This window comes from Pleurodeles waltl, chromosome 4_2 (genome assembly GCF_031143425.1).
Source record: "Pleurodeles waltl isolate 20211129_DDA chromosome 4_2, aPleWal1.hap1.20221129, whole genome shotgun sequence".
In the NCBI taxonomy this organism is placed as follows: Eukaryota; Metazoa; Chordata; class Amphibia; order Caudata; family Salamandridae; genus Pleurodeles; species Pleurodeles waltl.
This window is the reverse complement of record NC_090443.1, coordinates 335001462-335022211: the sequence shown is the minus strand read 5'-3', so window position 1 is coordinate 335022211 and position 20750 is coordinate 335001462. Positions and strand designations below refer to the sequence as shown.

Here is a 20750-nt window from a genome sequence, read left to right as displayed (position 1 = left end):
ATACTTTACATTTTAAACAAATGTATTACCTAAAGTTGGTATCATTAGGTTTGTTCTATATATTATTATTAATACAACTTTTACATTTCCATTAGTGTCCACCCTGAACAATTTACACTAAAACCTTGACATCAACGTCTCTTGAGTTTTCCTTGCGGGGCTCTGGCATATCCCTCCGACTAATCTCTACACGTGGTATTTGGGTTGCCTTAAATAAATGCACATAGCAAATAGTGCTTGTGGGGATACTTTTTCATCTCTCTGATACTCTTTCCATTGTGACCTTGGCTCCAGAAGATGGAGGAACGAAGCAACGAGCCCCTGTTTTGGTTTGTGGCCTCCAGGTTCGAATTAGACTAAAAGACAAAATTACAACATCACTTTTCAACTCCAACTGAACCCATCTAACAAAAATCAGCTATATTGCTATGTTATTTGCAGTCATATGCCATGCCAACTCATGTACTCTGTGACATGTTTGCAGTTTTCACCATGGAAAATTCTGCAGCTCAGAAACACCTATCAACGGCACTCTTTTATTTCAATTTGAATATTGAGATGGTTTATACCTATGTTTCACGATCTATGTTTGTGACAAAAATGTGGCTCCTTTGTTTGTCGTGTAGGATTGTAAGCCTTGGGTTGAACCCTGCCACTCAAGCTGAGCTGAAAGTAAAGTATGAGAGTTAATTCATAAACAAGACATAGTTTGTCAATATTTATATCCTGATTGTAAAGAATCAAGCGACAGGTCTTTAATTCTTTAATGTATATAATTCATTTGATGATCGAGTTTATATACAAAATGTATGCAACTTGTTCAAGCTTTAGATACAAAAGGTATACAACTTGTACCAGCAGACGTGCTTCGCTCAGGCAGCTCAGCGTTTATTTGTTTTCAAGAATGTTGATATAAAATATGTATAACATATTGAAAGGTATACCATAGTATGAAGTGTCTCCTTGTAGCCACACCAGTGTGAAAATATTAAACGAGTAGAAGAAAGATTCATATACCATTATATATACTACACTCAAGTGTGTATCTCTGTAGAAATGCAAGATGTGTATTTATCAAACAGCAACAAATGGTGCATAGGTGTGGATGGAACACCTACAAATAAAGGAAAGTGGGAGGGGCGGCATGGCTTGGCCAGGTGTGACAGTGTCCACCTGAACCTGTGGCTCTCTGGCTTCGAAGCCCAAGGAGGAGCAGATGCCATGTGGGCCCGCAGAAGTGAGCAACTTGATGCAGTCTTGATGCAGGGTGCATGAGGAGGAGATGCTGTAGGCCGGCCTCTCTGCACCGACCCTGCTCTTAGCCCCTCCATAGGTCATTTGGTGGATGACGGGAGGTTACGGTGGTGGGGTCATGCTGACAGCATGGGGACTGGCCACTGAAGGAGTACCTGTGGTGAGGCTCCAGCCTGTAAAGCCCCACTTGACACTACTGGTTTGTTGAGGCCCTCGGAAGGAGTTCCTTACCCCATTCCAGACCTGAGAGAATGACATGGGCATTGAGGGCTGAGGCATGTCGAGGTGCCCGTTGTAGACTGCAGTTTGGATTAAGTATTTCATACCCTCCTTGCTCCCTCCTTCATATTCTTCCTGCTGTGCCGATTTATGGGTGATAAAGGGGCTTAACTGGATGTTCCAGGGGCCCCCAGTGAGCGTGATGTTCTGGTCTCCCCTCCTTCCCCCATCCAAGGACATGATATTTTTTGGGGGTAGGGCTGTGCATCACGCAATATGTTGTGGAATCTGTCATGCAGACAGACTTTTGGTCCACCGTAAAACTGAAAATCCAGACAGTGGTGTCTTGTGTGGAACAGACCACTGACCTGTTCTCCAGAGAGTCCTAACTGTGTTCAGAGCACTGCCTCACTCCTGTCACTCCCTACATTGTGGACCTGAGAGTCAAGGGTGTGGAGGGCAAAACTTCTGAAGGCACAGGTCAGAATATCAGGGGAACAAACTGCTCTTGTCTCATGAGGGACATCATATATACTGCACAGCTGAAAGTTTTTTTTGAAGAGGGAAAGATTCCTGGTTGTGTGAGGTGCTCTAGGTCCCCTGCGAGGCCTTGATGCTTGTGGCATAAACTGCGAGGACTTCAAGCAGCGATTAGGATGCTTGTGGAGTAGAGAAAGTCCATTCTCAGAGGCTAAATAATATACAACCAAGGGGCTCTCAGCCTGGGCCTGGGAGATGGACAGAGGAGTGGCGGGGGTTCAATAGCCACGCCCTTGCTGCCAAGTCACATGCTTCCCTGGAAGAGACAATTCAAGGGAAGCTGAACAACATTATGGGGGCCATGGTGCAGATGAAAACTACATTTGAGGGGGAGGTGGATCCAGTGGCCTCTGATCTGGGGTTACTGCGCAAAGACCAAGGTTAGCTGAGAAAGTTGTCTCAGTAAGGTGGCCATAGAATAGCTGCATCTGCAAACATCTGATGTCAACAAACAAATTGAGGAACTGGTAGACACGGTGCGATACCTTGAAGGTAGGGTGGAAGATGCAGAGAGGATGGCCAGATGCAATAATCTAGGCATTGTTGGAATGCAGGAAGGAGTGGAAAGCCACAATTCCACACTTTGAATGATAAACTGGTTGGTCTCAGTGGTCTCTCCCAGGGTTTGTCATCCTGTTTCATGCTTGAAAGACACAGAGGGGGTGATTCTAATCCTGGCGGGCGGCGGAGGCCGCCCGCCAGAATTCCGCCCCCATAATACCGCTCCGCGGTCAGAAGACCGCGGAGGGTATTATGAGTTTTTCCCTGGGCTGGCGGGCGGTCTCCAAAAGACCGCCCGCCAGCCCAGGGAAAAACTCCCTTCCCACGAGGATGCCGGCTCGTAATCGAGCCGGCGGAGTGGGAAGGTGCGACGGGTGCAGTAGCACCCGTCTGCAAGGCAGACACTGAAATACCTTGCGGGGCCCTCTTACGGGGGCCCCTGCCGTGCCCATGCCATTGGCATGGGCACGGCAGGGGCCCCCAGGGGCCCCGCGACCCCCCCTACCGCCATCCTGTTCATGGCGGCTTTCCCGCCATGAACAGGATGGCGGTAGGGGGGGTCAGAATCCCCCATGGCGGCGCATCAAGCTGCGCCGCCATGGGGGATTCTGAGGGCAGCGGTAAACCGGCGGGAGACCGCCGGTTTACCCTTTCTGACCGCGGCCAAAGCGCCGCGGTCAGAATGCCCTGCGGGGCACCGCCGGCCTGTCGGCGGTGCTCCCGCCGACCCTCGCCCCGGCGGTCGAAGACCGCCGGGGTTAGAATCAGGGCCAGAGTGCCAGGCCAGAACCTTAGTCTCCCAGCTAGATCGACTGATACCACAAGACTAAATCACCAACACAGGGATGTAAGCCTGCAAGCAGCAAGGAAAGAGAGTCAATTTACCATAAAGGACAATTGTGTCCTGATATTTCCCAATTACACAGCTGCAGCTCTACAGCAAAAAAGTATCATTCATAGGGGTGAAAAGAAAACTGAGGGATTTTAGGATGAAATAAGCACTGATTTTTCCTTCAAAGCTGTAAATAATGGACAATTATTTAACACTCTTCTTTACTGAGGCTACATGGGATTGGGTGGAACAGCACACCACTTCAAAGGACACATTGGATGGTTCTCCTGAGCTGCTTCAATGGCTCTCAACCCTAGAAAGTGAAAAAGAATGAGGAAACCTCAACCACCGAGAGATAGATGCTGGACCCAACCTTCCCAAGCACAGCATGAACCAAGGCCTACATTTAAGATCAGCTGCATCCTTCTGTCAGTTCCCAGAGAGCTTTTCATCTGAAGAGAAGAATATCCTCATCTAACTTTGACATAGTATCTCAATCAGGTGCCAGCATCTCCACAAATCATCTGACACTAACATCGTAGATGATGGATGACTTTTTGAACTCTTACATGTGTTGTTGCTGTGCGGGTGTCTACATCCGCATCGCATAGAAATTTGATGCACCTACTTACCCCCCACTTGCATTACCCTGCATTGGCTAATGCAGGGTAATGCATTACCCAATGCATTGGGAATCTCAGTGGGTAATGCTCTGGTTACCTTTTGTCTAATCAATATATTTCATGAGTAGGCAGGAGAGATTTGGTCTCTTGTCTTGGGGTCGGTAGGGGGGATGTTAGAACAGAAGCAGATCCAATAGGTTAAATATAATAGTTTGGGAAGTCATGTGGCCGATTGGGAAATCTGACTGGGGATCCTATGTGAGGAGAGGGAGGGTGAGAGACACTGCTTAAGTTAGAATGATTAACTAAATGATGGGTTTGCAGGAGTTTATCTTCCACATTTGAGGATGACTGTAGATGCAAAGAGCTACACGTTTCACTCATACTTGAAATACAGAGCGATTCATAGGGCTTTCCTGCAGGAAGGACATTTGTCAGTGGGAGTTGGAGGCAGGTTTAGCCACTATTTTTTCTCATTCGCCAGGGGGACGGAGTGGGTAGGGTACTGAAATGAGTTTCCTTCAAAGCTTTCAATGCCTATCAAGACAGGGAGGAATGATCTGTATTGGTGAGGAGATATTGTAAGGCCAGTTAATTATTCAGGGATCCATATTTGCACCTAATATTACCCAATAGCCAATTTATGGTGCAGTATCCCATTTTAAAAAAACTCCTGGCCCCACCACCCAGTGGTGCTGGGTAGGGGCTTTAATAGTGTCCTGGATGAGTATATCTACTGTTCTCATCCTCAGCTTCCACAACCGCCAAGAAGGGCTAAGGCCCAACGGGATTGGTTGCATAGCTGGTCATTGACAGATGAATGAACAATTGGGAATTCTCACATGCGGGAGTATATCTTCTTTTTGCCAGAAGACTGGTTTCCTCCCAGAGGCTGTTTCCTGAGGTGCATAATGTTGAGTGTCTGGGCAGGACCAAGGCAAAACATAACCCCTGATATTGACCGTCTGGTGGGGTAGGTAGCTGGCACCTGTTCCCACATGGCGTTTCCGGGAAGCTAGAGTTAAAGGTCATGTTTTTCAATCAATATTGGGCAAAACAATTGATAAATATTTCGACAAAATCGAGGAAACTGCTTTCGCACTCACGTTGGAGTTGGAAGCTTTTAAAGCAGTAATCAGGGGTCAATCCACTCGCCTAACAGTCTACACGAACAAGGCACTCAAACAGGAGTTGATAGAGATAGAGGTTCATTGCAATGCCTTGGAGAGGAAGTAAACTTGGGTCCCTTAATACTAGAAGAGAAACATATGCCACAATAGTAGAAAGACTGCGAGGGGTGGGTTATAAAGCTTGTGCAACCTGCCACCACAATGAGGGTGACAAATCAGGACACTTATTGGCCTGGCTTCCTAGAGGAAACAGAAGAGGGATTCCCCTCTTTTCAGTCACTGACGCTGGTGCATAGTGCACTAACCAAGGAGCTTAATAGGACATCCTTTGAATATTATGCTCATTTATGCCACTAGTACTAGCGGTTTGATGGGTAAGTATTTGTCGCCCCTTGTGGTTGTCCAGGTCTGTGAGACAGACAGTACTGAATTTGATTTACTTCTGGCAATACAAGATGTTAAGGGGCCATACTGAAGCCAGACACTGGTAAAAATGCCTGGTTCTGGCGGCCTACCTCTGGAGTTGTACTATAGTTACGTTGATCGCTTTAGCCCGAAGCTAGTATCTATAAAAGCAGAAGTGTTAGGCTTCCCCTCCTCACTGACAGATGCATTAATAGCCTCTCTGCCCAAGGTCAGAAGTGATCACCTTGATGTGACCTGATCCCAGCTATTATCTGTCCTAAACATGCACTACCAGATTGTTGGCAAGATCCTGGCTAGATGGCTGCTCCCACTAGTAGCTACTCTCTCAAATGACTACCATTACACACCCAGACCAAGTGGGCTCCTACCCGGCAGAGTACATCCCAGAATATAAAGCAACTCTTTCAAATAATGAAAAAGACCCCACAAGAATGGTCTTGAGCGGCTGCCGTGCCTCTGGATATGGAGATAGCATTTGACTCCTTAAGTTGGCTGTATTATGCCCGAACCTTAAAGAAGTTTGCTTTTGGTGCTGGTTTTTGCAGATAGCTCTCTTTGTTGAATAGAAGCCTGCTTGCAAGAGTGCAGAGTGATGAGGTGACTTCAGCCTGTACTATATTGGGAAGCGACAGGGGAGGACTGGCCAGTTTCTCCACCCTTGTTTGTGCTGACAGTTGAGCTCCTGACTGGTTGGTTGAAAAAACTGGGCCACGATTGAGGTACCCCTTTGTTTGAGGCAAGGCTAAGTTGTGACCCTGCATTCGGACAACATTCCGCTCTACATCAAGAATGTGAGAGCAGATTTACATCCCATCTAGATCTTCCATACGCTTGGGCAACAATCAGGATTGCACATTAATTGGGCGAAATCCTACCTGTATTCCCTAGGTCCTGTGATAAGAAACAAAGAGGACCTAGGGAGAAGTAATTAGATGAGAGGGATGATGTAACCTTCAAATACTAAAGAGTACGAATTTACCGCACCAATCAAAACTTTGGAACGACCAATAGCAGCCTTGGCGGGATTGGAGATAATGGGGGTCATTCTAACCCTGGCGGTCGGCGACCGCCAGGGCTAAAATGACGGAAGCACCGCCAACAGGCTGGCGGTGCTTCCTTGGCCATTCTGACCGCGGCGGTAAAGCCGCAGTCAGAAAAGGGCAACCGGCGGTTTCCCGCCGGTTTACCCCTGGCCCAGGGAATCCTCCATGGCGGCGCTGGGGATTCCGACCCCCTTACCGCCATCCTGTTCCTGGTGGTTTTCACCGCCAGGAACAGGATGGTGGTAACGGGTGTCGTGGGGCCCCCTACCAGGTCCCCACTAAGATTTTCAGTGTCTGCAAAGCAGACACTGAAAATCGCGACGGGTGCCACTGCACCCGTCGCACCCTTTCGACTCCGCCGGCTCCATTCGGAGCCGGCATCCTCGTAGAAGGGGGTTTCCCGCTGGGCCGGCGGGCGGCCTTCTGGCGGTCGCCCGCCGGCCCAGCGGGAAAGCCAGAATGGCCGCCGCAGTCTTTTGACCGCGGTGCGGTCATTCGGCGGTTCCCGCCAATGTAGGAATGACCCCCAATGACATTTGAAAATAGCTATTTAATTACACTTTAATTATTGATGGAAGACGAGGGGCTTTTTGCAGTCCATTTCCTTAGGCACAGTTCTCTGGTATCTGAAATGTATGCCACTTGGAGCATCATAGACTCCGAACCGCTGATTCATGCCTACGTGCAAACATTTTATATGGTGATAAGTGGTAGGAGGCTTGTAACCTGGGTTTACAAGGCATTGGGCGAAGTAGGGCCTGCCCTGCTTGACAAGATGAAAACAAAATGGAAGGAGGGATTGGAATAGCCTATAATGACAAAGAGTAGGATAGGATTTAGAAATATTCCCAGATGGTACCATGGAAGGCTTAGTTCTAATATATTCTATACAACCTTTGTGACCCATAGGAAGATAGCAAAACTAAATCCCGAGTTTTCCACAAATTGCCTACGTTGTCATCTGAAGCAAGCAGACTTCTTACACATGATCTGAGAATGTTCTAGAATTGTGCACTTCCGGCAAGAAGCAGTAGCAGTGTTCAAAACAATTACGGGGTAAAGGCTCTATGTTACATTGTAGAACTGTGTACTAGGCCTTGCCGCCAGTTAGAAATCAGAGAGGGCTGCGCCCAGGTTTTCTGAACTCTTGCTGATGTTAGCAGAACTATCCATCACAGTGCACTGGAAACCCCGTCTGGTACTCCCTGTGGGTCACTGGGCCAATGCGGTGCGCTATAGGGTAGAGTATTGAAGTAGCTCCTTAGGTAGAGAGGAAGCCCGGGTCACTGCGACAATATCCTTTATCACGCTCCTGGAATGAGTTGGGTCTAGACTTTCGATGAGTCGTCAAGACAGATGTCAGACCCCTGGTTACAGGAGGGGTAGGGAAATACACCTTGTGGGTGCCTGTTGACATTTCGCCTCGAGCAAGTACATCTGGTTGTTTGACTAGAAATACCAGACTGGAACCCAATTAAAGCGATTATCCAACGCACTCTTCTCTCTCCTTAGCAGAGTAATGGGACATCTTCGACCCCCCTCCACTGTCCGTGTTGATTTACGTCGAGAATTATTGTCACTACCACAAATACCCTAATGGGTCTCCCATCAATCAGAGATAATATGATATAACTCGTTGTAATACAAGATGCTGCCTCTTTATTTTATTTTTGATTTTGTTGGGGGGCGGAGGGGGGTATTAATTTTGTTTATGGAAGTTAATGTTAAAGCTATATATTAAAACTAATAAAATGGCATGATTACTAAAAATAACATCTCTTTGAGTGTATGTATAAACTTGTTGATACAAAGTATTTATGTAATTTGTGGCAAAACAACCAAAATCTATTTTGCAACATATGAAAGAAAAATCTAAAAAGTTATTTCCAAATAATACAATATTTTCCCAGGAAATCCTCCATAGACATTAATTTCAAACGTTAGGCTCCACGCAAACAGCAAGAGAATTAGAATGAATCAATGGTAGTAAGAAGGGTGAATCGACAAACAAATATTTCTACAAATATGTCTACGAATCCCTCATCATGAATGTTTGCACCGGTTGAAATACCACCACAGAGGTGGAATAGCAACATGGGTGGTATTTTGTTAAACTGATGCCTTCAAACAGTCAGTCTTATCCTTGGCTCAAATACATGACGTTGAAAACTAACATCGGGGGTACAGGAGCACCCCATATTTACTGCAAAATGTCACATTGATGTATCTGTGAGAGAGTGCAAACAGTAGCGGTAATTGAGCCTTCAGCGCTGTGGTCAGATTTATGAAGAATTCACATCGAGTGCCTGAAAAAGTAACTTACTGGTCGCTTTTACATCTTGTTTCCTCTTTCTTCTGTAAAGAGTGGGGTCCTGGTGGGCAGGCAACCCTGGAGCCTTGGCCCTTAGGTCATTGGGGGCGTGGAGTAGGCCTATATCTGCTTTGTCAGGAATCGGCCAGTTTAGTCATGAGGGCAGGCTTGGGAGCAATAAGTGGTTGGCAGTTTGGTCAGGGGTCCTCTTTTGATAAGGTACGCCTGCCACCAGAAGTTAGCCAAGTGTGGACGAACTGCACTAGCCGGCCCACTCATCTTACAGACAGGGTTTGGGGAGGATATGTTAGTACTCTTTTTGGAATGTAAGCTTAGAATGGAACAAGTGCATTTTTGAAGGAAGAACATTTGTTGTTTGGGGGTAAGTTGCTAATGAGCAATTGCATAACAGATTTTGGACATTTGAGCCCTCATTACGAGGCTGGTGGTCATCAGACTGCCAGCCTCGCCGTGACGGTCTTACCGTAGTCGACCTGGCGGTAAAGACTGCCACATCATAAGTTGTTGGGTTTGGAAGAAGTCAAACCTCCACAACGCTGCATAGCCCGGTGGTGCGGTCGCACTGACACGGCTGGCGGTGAGCACCTCCAGCCCGGTGGCAGGCCTCAGCCTTTCAGTGGCGGTCACCCCGCCATGAAAACCCTGGCGATAACACACCCGGCGACTGGAATCTCCATTCCTATCGCCGGCACGCACATGCACACATGTCCCCACACCTCCATGCACCCCCCACCCATCCACACACTCACAAAACCTTCAACACACTTTCAAACCCCCCCACAGTACACATCAATCCAAACATCCACACTGCACTCACACTGACATACACACACCCCCACTCACACATTCACACACCCCCTTCGCAAACATTCACACCTCCCTCCACCTCCCCCCTCCACTGCATTCATACACTCACTCGCTCTCCCCGTTCACTCACACAAACACATGCACACACACACCCACAAACACCCCCCACTTCCCCATCCACATTCATTACACCCCCCACCCCCTCCACGCACGCATACATTCACACACTCCCCCTCGCATATGCACACTTGCACACATGCACCCCCACTCACTTGCAGACTTGCACACATGCTCCCACATTCGCACACATACACGCACACACCACACACATGCACCCAACACTCCCCCCCTTTTAGACAATCACTTACCTTCTCTGTCGAGGAGGTCATCCAGGAGGGGATGGGTCCTGGCGGTTTTACACCGCCAGCACCACTGCGCCAGCAAGACTCCGCCAAGCCATATTACAGTTAGTAATACGGTGAGCGGAGTCTTGCTGCTGTGGCAGTGCGAGCGATGCACCCGCCTCTTCAACTCCGTCGGCCAGGTCGACGGATTCAGACTTCTGCCCATAAGTGGGCGGAAGTCCTCAAACGACTCCAAATATGGTCCTAGGTATGGACATAAACAAGGCTGATTATGATGATGTACGGCTGGATGAGCCCGGGCAGAGGGGTTATAGAGTTCAGAGTTATTTACAAGGTAACTGGGTAAGCGGGGTACTACTTTTTAATCTGAGAAGGGGAAAAGGTGTGTTTGGATGCATACTTGATGAAATTAAAGAGGGTTGTCCTTAAAGGAGAGAGATGGACAGGTTAATGGTCAGTTAAGATGATAAATCAGTATGGCATAGGACAAGGTTGATTTAAGTGATGAGCATCTGTCTCATTGAGGCGGACTTTTTCTCACAGTCAAGTATTCAGTATTCATTGGATTTCCTGTCTCGCCCATTCGTACTGTTTTAGGATCATTATAATATGTTGTCTCAGCATGATGTCATTTGTCGCATGGTGTGTGGCTTGGGATAATCAGGTACCAAAAGTGCCATCATTTTACTAGTATGAAAATGATAGTTGGTAATAATGGCTTAATGTGTGGATTGGGATAGAATTACACTGGAGTGGTTGTATAGAACTGTGGTTGGTGACACAATAAGGCATTTGCAGAGATACTTGTTTTTCAATTCACCTTCTTACTAATGTGGATTCATCCCAATTAGTTTTGCAGGCCGAAATAAAGACCTTTGTTCATCTCATACATGCACTTTTAATAAATATGTTGTATTCTTTGAGCATTACATTTTGGACTTTTCTCTCTCTTGGCATATTTCACCAATATGGATACAATACTTCAGACTGCCCGCTGCATCATATGCACGCAGACACAGCTGGGTGAAGTATATATAGAGGTATAGGAACACGTCTCTCCACAGGTTTAATATTGTCACATGGTATTGTAAAGAAAAGAGGCTTTGCATTGTGTTTTAAGCTTTAATGTTATACTTATTTTATTTCAGTAGTCGTGGAAAAGCTGTGACAGTAAGAGGACTGAGCAAAGCACAAGCCGGCTGGTATAAGTTGTATAGCATTTGGATTTAAGGCCAGAACTTGTTGTATAGATTTAAGATAGACTCTGGATCACCAATTGAGCTGTGTGCTTTTGACGAATTCAAGAACCATCACATCACTTATCGCCTATGAACCAACCCAATTTCATCGACGAACTGTATGTCGAATGCAGAGTAATCATTCTTCAGAAACTATTTAAAAGAAGGCATTCTGGGGTATTTGTACTGGGATAACTTCTACTAGTGCTGAAAGGTTTCTGTGCTCCTAGTCGACGTGAAAGAGAAGATATGCCAGCTTTCACTGAAAAAGCAGTCTGTGAACCTGTTGAAACAAGTGCCTGACAGATAAGACCTTGTTTCTTACACTCCCTTTATTATCTGTAAAAAATAATGCTGTGTACTGGTATGTCTCACTGTAAGGTGGTTGTCTACTCCCAAGGAGTTCTTTCTACACAAACACTGCCAAACAGACACCTGCATAAGGAGTTTTTATTATGCTACAGAGAATCCCCGCCCTCCAGAGTAGATGGAGCATGAAGTCTTTGAAGGAGGAAAGGAAGTGACCTTAAAGAACTCAAGCAAATTATCAAGCTGTTAATTTCTGCTCCTGTCTGGCAGGAGAGGAGAAGGAAAGAAACCGGTCCCTCTTTGACTCACTAGAGCAGCAGCAGTTCTTAACATGTGGTCCAGGGTGCTTCAGTGGGTCGTGAAACTTTCTCAGGGGTCCACGACTCCTCAGAGATTTGAATAATATTAACAGATTAATAACATGTGTATAGGTATAGAAGCACAATTTAAATGCAACATTTTTTAAATGTTCTGTAAATGTGAAGGAATTTGAAATTGGAGGCTAAAAATGAAGCCGTCTTCTCAGAATGCTTGCAGGAGCAAAGCAAGTGCAACAAACAGAATTATATATAGACAATGGGTGGCCTTAGTTGAATTTAAAAAAGCTCCAACCTGCCCAATATAGATAACATATTTTTTTTTTATCTTGTTAATCAAATAAAATATTTCATCTTTTGTGTACTTGATGAATGCTTGTGTCTGTATTTTTGTGCAGTGTTTTGTGGTTCAAATCATCAACATTTCTTAGTCTGGGGTCTCTGGATATCACTAATGACTTATGGTGGGGTCCCCAAATTCCAATAATGATTTAGTGGGGCTTCCTGGACTCCAGTAATGAGTATGTGGGAGTCTACAGAAGTCAAAGAGTTAGGGACCACTGTACTGGGGAATTAAGACAGAAAGAAATCTGCTGCCCTCTGTCATATGGGGACGAAGGAAGGCTGAAACATAATGAAAGGGCGAATCTTTGTATGACAGCCTCTGATGCTATAAGGAATAGTGATGGAAGAAAAGTTGCTCTGCTCTGGGTCCAAAGGAATGTGAGAAAGCATCCCTTCATCACTCTTGGCCAGTTTGTGTTCCAGAGCCTCTTCGAGGCACCTAAAGAGGAGCAGAGAAAGGATACCCTCCTCTCTAGGTCACGATGTTGGAAGTAAGCAGGAGCTCATGAGGAGGGTTTAGGGTGAGTAGCTGCTCCTCTCTGTACCATAAAGACTGAGAAGAAGAATATCGGCTGTGTTCTGTGGCCTGGCTTCTGAGAGACAGAATGTCTGTTCATTGCTGCTTCTTGTGGGCTAGATGGTGTATACTTTCTCTTCTATGATGATCATGACATGGAGTGGAAGAATAATACAAGCTCCTCATTGGTTAGAGAAGAGAACTGAAAGCATACTTTCTCCTCACTGCTTCATGAGGAACAGATTATATATACCTGAGTAGTGAAAGAAACATGAATCCCTTATGTACGTCCTCCTCGTCCCAGGAATTATAGAATGAGGCCTCTCCGCCTATGACACAGAAATTTCACCACATCCAAGGTCAAAGGACCCTGTTTCCATAGAATTTGTTTTATGTCTAAAGTAGCTGATATATGTCTTTCCCTCCACTACCACTTCCTGGTTTTACTCTCTGTCCTAAGTGGACAAGGTAAGCCATGCATTTTATATCTCATATGTTTTTCTTGTGGTGAGTTTTTGGCCTCTCCTGTTGTGGACCACTGTCACTGGGCACAGTGGTCCTTTGCATGCGCCAGTCACCAGCATGCTCCTCGCCTTCATGCTGGGCTGAGCCAGGAAGCAGGGAAACACTGTAGGCCAGGCCACTCAGAAGCCAGTGTCCTGTCCTGGACTGCAGTCAATGTGCAAATGGGCATGGCGGACTGAAGGTGGTAGCCTTGTGTTTGTTGGTGGAATCTCATGGGAACCAATATCCCATTATCAGGCAACTTCTGAAGCAGGAACGGCACTGGTCTAGTGTGTCTGTTTCCTGCATAGTGCAGCAGAGAGGCGAAAAGTAATATATAAGCACCATAACACACAGCTGAATGATTCTCAAGAAGAAGAAGTCCTCCTTATTTCTAAGACTTGTTTGCTGTCAAAAGACCTTGTACACTTTGATGTAGCAGAGCCTAGGAAAAAATGCCTTAAAGAACCAGATGAAGTGTCAGAAAAAGACCAAATAGGGAAATCCATCCAAGACCCTCTGCTACGTGAGCTACCCCCAATATTGTGCAGGTCAGGAGGATGACTTACCACTTCAAAAGGTCGTCAAGGGCATATTATTGAAAAAGTTGAACAACCCATATAATTCAAACATTCTCACTTTTTAAACAAGAGGTATCTCCTGAAAAATGTTGAAAAAGACTTCCTGCAAACTCCAGAAGTAAACATGATCTTAGCATAAATAGCTTCTGTGTCAAACCTTGCATCAGAAGACTCTGCACTTACTGATATAGTAGACAGGAAGGTAGAATCCACTATGAAAAGATTGTATGCTGCATCTAATTATGCTGTCTAGGACACTCAGGTCTTACTGAAGGATTTTTATATCCTTTACAACTGCATTCAGAGCAGTAGTAACCCAAATATTATTTTGGCAAGTATGGAGCTTTTATATTGAAGTTCCCTCCGGTGTGATTTTTGACACTTTTTGGTGTCCACAACATCTGTGGAGGAAACTATGGCAGCTACTAGACTCTTAACAGGCACAATACCTTTTTAGAGCTGAAGTTCACAAAATGGTTCAGAAGGCAGCAGAGGGAAAGCAATATAAACCCTTTGATTCATTTCCAATAGTTTGGAGTGCCTTATCAAGACAAGCGTCTTTTTTGTGTCTATGCCAGTGGTCAAGGCTGTATTTGGACATAAAACCTGTTGTATGTCTAGGGGACAGCTTGTGGTTCAGATCAGTGGGCACCTGACATAATGAAGGATGGTTTCAGATCCAATTTTCACTAGATCCCTCTCTGGATCTGCACAGGCCTACCCCATTACCAAATGATCAGTCAAAGTCAAAAGCATGCTCCTCAGCACCCAAGCCCTTCCTGAAATGAAAGCAGTGGATCTAGCTCCAATGGAGCAGAGGGAAAAGGGATTTTATTCTATCCTTTTTCTAGTTCCCAAGGCAGTTGGGAGATGAGAGACCTGACCTGGACTTAAAGACTTTGAACAAATGTGCCCTTGTGGAAATGTTCAAAATGATTTCTCTACATACAATCATTACCCTATTATCTCAATACAATTATTTAGTCTTTTGAGACCTTCAGGGTGCATTCTTCAACATTTTAATTTATCCTTACAGCTAAAGGTACCTCCTGTTTGCAGTGGGAAACAGACATTTTTTCAATTCAAAGCCCTACCGTTTGGTCTTTCAACTTTCCCCAAGTACTGGCCCCTGTTGTTATTTATTTTCACTTGTCTGGTGTTTCTATCTTTGCATCTCTTGATCACTGCTTGTTATCTGCTTCCTCTTTCTTAAAGGCTCAAGAGGACGAACAGCTGGTCATGAAGGAACTTCAAGATCTGGGGTTTTTCATCAATTTTCAAACATCAGCTCGCTTCCACCTCAAGCCCCTACGGAATCTCTTGGTCCAGAGCACACAGAATCAATCAATCAATCCAACTTTTGTAGAGAGCGCTACTTACCCGCTAGGGTCTCAAGGTGCTGAGTGAAGGTGAAGAGGGAAGGAATGCTACTGCTTGAATAACCAGGTCTTGAGGTGTTTCCTGAAGGTCAGGAGGAACTGTGAAACATTGATTCATATCAATTCTGAGATAGATCTGAGTTTACAATAGTGGTTAGTGGAGGACAACCTGTCAAAATGATTTCTGTTCCAATATCCTGGTCTACTCCAACTAACAACAGATGTAAGTCTGTGGGGCTGGGGAGCAACTCTGGAGGATCTGGAGATGAAGGACCCTTGGTCTAGAGAAGAGAGTCTCAATTCCTCCGACTAGAGGGAGCTGTCCGAGGTGCAGCAAGCATTGCAGGTATTTCCCAGCCAGCTGGAGGGACAGAATGTTCTAGTGAGAACAATCAGGTGCCCAGGTGCTTTCTCAACCACCATGACAGGGCGAGGAGCAAAATATTTAATATATTACAGATCCAATCTGTAATTGGGCAGCATCCTGCTTTCTATAGTTGGAAGCAGTGTATATCTAAGAACACTCTATTTACCATCTGTCGATGGCCAAGGCATATGTGCCAGTTTGGGGACCTCCTTGTTGGACATGTTTGTGTCACCACTTGACGTAATTCTCTCAATCTTTTGTTCAGCAGAGCCATGTCCTCAATCCTGGGCAGTGGATGCCCTCTTGATCCGATGGCCTCAGGTAAATTTGTATGCTTTCCTGCCAAACCCCTTCCTCCTGAAGGTGCTTCCGAAAGCTCAAGAGGAGAAGACCACAGGGTAACTAACTGAACCATTTCGGCCACGACGTCCATAGTTTTCTCTCCTAATGACCATGTCTAATAAATCCTTCCTCCATTCCTCCCTACAGCCCCCTCCTCTTCAATACCCTTGATTTCCACTTCTTTAACTCCAGCAGCTCAGGTTGATGGCCTGGATGTTGAACATGTTGGGCTCCAGGAGATGGGATGTTCCAAGTTAGTTGGTATGACATACAGACTTCCAGTAAACCCATAACTTGGTTTCCTATAAAAAAAATACTAAGCATCTCTCCATAGGTGGTGCAAGTCAAAGGGTTTTACCAGTCTGTCAGTAGACCCTTTACAAATTTGGGAATATTTAAGGTAGGGATTTCAAAAAGCTCTAGTTCCATTTACTTTGGCCGTGCAATGGTCGGCAATTAAGGCCGTTAAAGTGAACTTAGGCTTCCCAAAACATTGCCCTATTTCTTGATTGGCTTTGAGAGGTTTTAGACTAAAGAAATCAACTGTCCATACCCATATGTCAACCTGGGACATATCTTTTGTTCTAAGAGGTCTACAACTATAACCCTGTTAAAATTTGTAACAGAGCAATTTGTCTTGGCTATCCTATAAAGCGTTTCTGCTTGCTATTACATCAGCAAGGAGGTTGGGTGAATTGGGGGCCTAAATGTCAACTTTAGCTTTCTCTTATACAAGATTTTTCAAGGATCAGATTATTCTAAAATTGGATGTCAGCTTCCAAAAGTACAGTCTCAAATCCACCTTGCACAAGAACTGGTATTACCAGTCTTTTCAGACTTTGACCCAGATGTTTAATCCTCATTAGATATGAGAACTGTGGGCCTGATTTAGATATTGGCAGATGGGTTACTCTGTCACAGCAGTGATGGATATCCCATCCATTGAAATGTAAATCCCATAAGATTTAATGGGATTTAGACTTCAGCAGACGGTATATCCCTCACCGTTGTGACGAAGTAACCCATCTGCCAATATCTAAATCAGGCCCTTTGTCTATATACCTGGACTGCACAAAAGAACTCAGATCTTCTAACTCAATTTTCATTTCTTTTGGGGCAGACAGTGAAGGTAAAAAGGTGATGAGAGAGACTATTAGCAGATGGGTCCTTCATGCGATAGGTCAGGTTTACAAGTCAGTGGGTAACATAGTTCCTACCCAGACCGAGGACCGCTTAACTAGAACAGTGTCAGCACCCTAGGTAGGGGCTAGTGGTGCTTCCATTCCAGAGATATGCAAGGTAGCAATGTGGTCCTTCCACTATAAATTTATAAATCACTACAACTTGAGTTATCCAAATAAAGTGATTTTAATTTTGGTTGTACTGTTTTTAAGTCAGCAGTGGAGTAATTGCTGATGTGATTGAAGCTTTCAGCAGTGTCTGGTGTTGCTGCATTTCTGTTTTCGTGATAAATTCTCATTCTGTAATTACTGGGACAAGGAGGACATAGAAGACGAGTTAATGGTTTAATAACATAACCATCCCAATCTTCAAACATTTCCTCTTCCTTTGCACCTCCAATTTGTTTGCTTGTTGGCTTGTGATATACAGGAAGTGGCAGAGCATTAAACAGCTACTACAGACATAAAAGAATTATATAAAAACAGGGTCCTTCAACCCAGGGCGTATTGAAATCTCTCTGTCAGAGGTGAAGACATCTCATTCTGTAATTTCTTGGATGAGGAGGGCTACTAATCTGGGTAATGAAGATTACCAGTAAGTAATTGAACCAATATATGCTGAGTCTATGGACGGTGAGGAGGAGTGGAAGGAAGCAGGAGCTCGTGGGGAGCAATGGCTCATCTCAGGGATCATTGCCCCAGTGCTGGAATGTGAAGAAATGTTCTCTGGGAATCCGTAAATTGGGTGTTAAGGTGAGGAAGTCATAAGCGGCAGAGTAATGAAAAGCAGAGTCTGGCCGTCAACGTATACATTTCATTTTTAAATATCTACCACAAAGAAATAGGCAATACTGAATAATGTGACAGTAAATCTGTTCTAGCTTAATTCATTGATCACAAACAAGCTGCATTTGAAATGTCTTGGAAGGTTAAGACACCTGCTGCATGGTGCTTGAAACTGAAACCTAGGAGTGCAGGTATGTCTTCTCACAAAGTACCTGTTTGCTGCTGGGAAATGCCAATACCCTGCCATTGAAGCAGTACTGAGTCCACACTGCACTTCACAAATTAAAGAAGTGAAGATATTTAGGACCTGATAGGACCTGCCCATTTAAAACACTGCTGCTGTAGAGATCTTTGTGTGCCAGCAATTTTCAGGGAATTTAAATATGGCAACTTTGGTAGCTAATATAGTTCCAGGAGAGTTCTATGTTTTATTCAGTCACCGTTTTGACTCACAAAGAAGCATAGAAGGATAATGAGCCTGCTGCAAAGCACATCATGAAACATGCAGATTGGCGATATTTATCTTTTGTAGATATATTAGTGGGTTACTGTTTTTGAGGCAGAGATGCCTTTGTTAATTCCAGTTCATACATTGCAATTCTCCAATATCACAATAAGCTATAAACCGGAATTAGGGAGCAGCACGAAAACTGTAAGGCACAGGTTTAGATCCCTATTAGTTGTTTTCAATCTGCTGTGATTCTAAGTATGCACAGAAGGGTTCTTTTGGGTAGTATTAAAGTCTTGTTGGTACAGACAAACTAAATTACTTGTGCTATGTTTTAAATCCTGAATTTGTGTTTCTCTTTATCATGGACTTCTGAGCCCTATGGGAGAATAAAAAAATATCAAGTCCTAGTTATACCTTTGTTGTGTAATTACCTATACACACTTACGGTGCATGCACATCTCATACATGGGGGGTGAACAAAATCAAAAACCTGCCTCCAAGTCATTGTTTCTCTAAAGTAGCTGTGAAGTGACAGGCCTTTATATCCTTTCATCTCATTGGCACCTAGGTGTTAGTCTCCAGATGGCTCCCAGCCAGGATCATACTGGAACGGAAGAAGGGCTGATGACCTGCTTAATTAGGCCTTGCATTCTAGACACAACTAGAAGTGAACATCCATCTGCAGATCAGCGGATGACGGAGAAGTGCAAGAGAAAAGAGTGCGACGGGTAAAGGGGAATATGAAGTCCGATTGGGAGCACACTGCCTAACATTCCAGGGGAATAGTTCAATGGGAGAGAAGGGGCTCAATTTGGAGAGGGCTTGGCAGCAGGTGAAGGAGGGAGAGTGCTGGGACAAATAACGAATGAAGAACTGAAAGGGGAGAAGGGTATGTTGCTTCTGAAAGGGGAGAAGGGTATGTTGCTTGGGGATTTATACTGGCTTGGAGGGGGAGCTGAGGTGAGAGCTAGGGGTGGAAAGATGGAGGGGCGTAAAAAGGAACCAATGGGGTAGTGGAGGGGAAGATGAGGGACGGGATTCAAGAAAAAGTGTAGAGTGGGTGGTGAAGGGAGAGTGATGAGGGCGAGGAGGCGGCGTAGGGTGGAGGTAGAGAGTACGGGGGCTGGTAGCAAGGGTGTAAACAGCGTACGGGGGGAGGGTGGAGGCGGTGGGCTGGTGGGAGCGATGTTAGAGATTTTCCAATTAAGGAGCTATTTTGGATGCTGCGCATAGTTAGAGATGCCAGCACCAATATGAGAGGGCAGGCTGGCAGGTGACAGCCGTGACTGGTGGAGGGGGCGGCGGGTGACAGTCATTACTAGAGACGGCGGTACTCCGGGCTTCCAATTATTTCTCCCTCTCGCACAGCTCACCCTTCTGTCTCTCGCGCGCAGGGCCGTACACCTCCTCTAGGCGCTCTCTTCGTTAGGCGTCTTTACCCTCACCTGTGCCTCGCCGCTTCTCTCACTGCATCTTTCCATCGCCCCTCCCCACTCTCACAAACACTCTCCTCTCTCGCCGTGTATTTTTATGTCTTTCTCCCGCCACCCCTTCAGTGTGTCCCTCTCTCTTTCTCAGCTCTTCGGCTCTTTTCTCCCTTTCTCGCCCGGTCAGCACCACCGCCAGCCCCTGTCCCCTCCACCATACCACTTCCGTGACGTAACTTCCTGCGCCCCGTCCTTTCCCCTTCTCTCTCCTGAAGGGCTGCGCCTCCTGTACCTGGCGGCGGTAGGAGTCCGGCTCCTTATCTGTTTGACCCTGTCTGAAACTCCAAGGAGGCTGAAGGAGGGAGAAGGGCACAACCGAGAGAAAGCAGATATGATTGGTGGGGGGGGGGGTTGAAATTAAAATAAAGGAGAGACTCCTCTCAGCTTTGAGTCTCCATAAAAGGGGAGAGTGAGTGGAGCTGAGGTGAAGGGGTTCTTTTAAAATTAAAGCAGATTAAACATTTTTGGGGTGAGGAAGGTTTTATGAGAGAGGTGAGAGGTATCGGAGAGAAGTTATGAAATGGGAGGGACGGTGCAAATTAGAGACTAGAGAAGGCCTGTGCACGAGAAACAGAGAGGCTACTGAGATACGAAAAACAAAGATGAAAGAGAATAGGAGAGACGGAAAAACGGGGCAGGAGCTAATGGGCAGAGCAGTGGGATAAGGAGGAGGGTAATTACAGAGAACGAGAAATGTAAGAGAGAATGAGGAGAGGAAAGGACGTAAGCTTGGGGTGTGGATAAGAACTGAGAGAGGGAACGTTGTGAGAATTTAGAAGAGATGGGGCAGATGCAAGAGAGGGATAGGGAAGTGAGACGAAGTGGTGTGAAAGGTGAGGAGTGGAGAGAAGGTAGCGAAATAGAGAAAGGATGT

At 45.6% G+C, this 20750-nt stretch overlaps 1 long non-coding RNA gene across 1 annotated transcript; it reads right to left on the bottom strand.

Annotated features, from left to right (window-relative positions):
* Window positions 1–246: 246 nt before the first annotated feature.
* On the bottom strand, window positions 247–20071 carry LOC138294135 (uncharacterized). Its single transcript, XR_011203214.1, has 3 exons — window positions 20037–20071; window positions 570–666; window positions 247–356 (listed from the first exon to the last, which is right to left on the bottom strand). It is a non-coding gene; the product is annotated as an uncharacterized lncRNA (long non-coding RNA).
* Window positions 20072–20750: the final 679 nt, after the last annotated feature.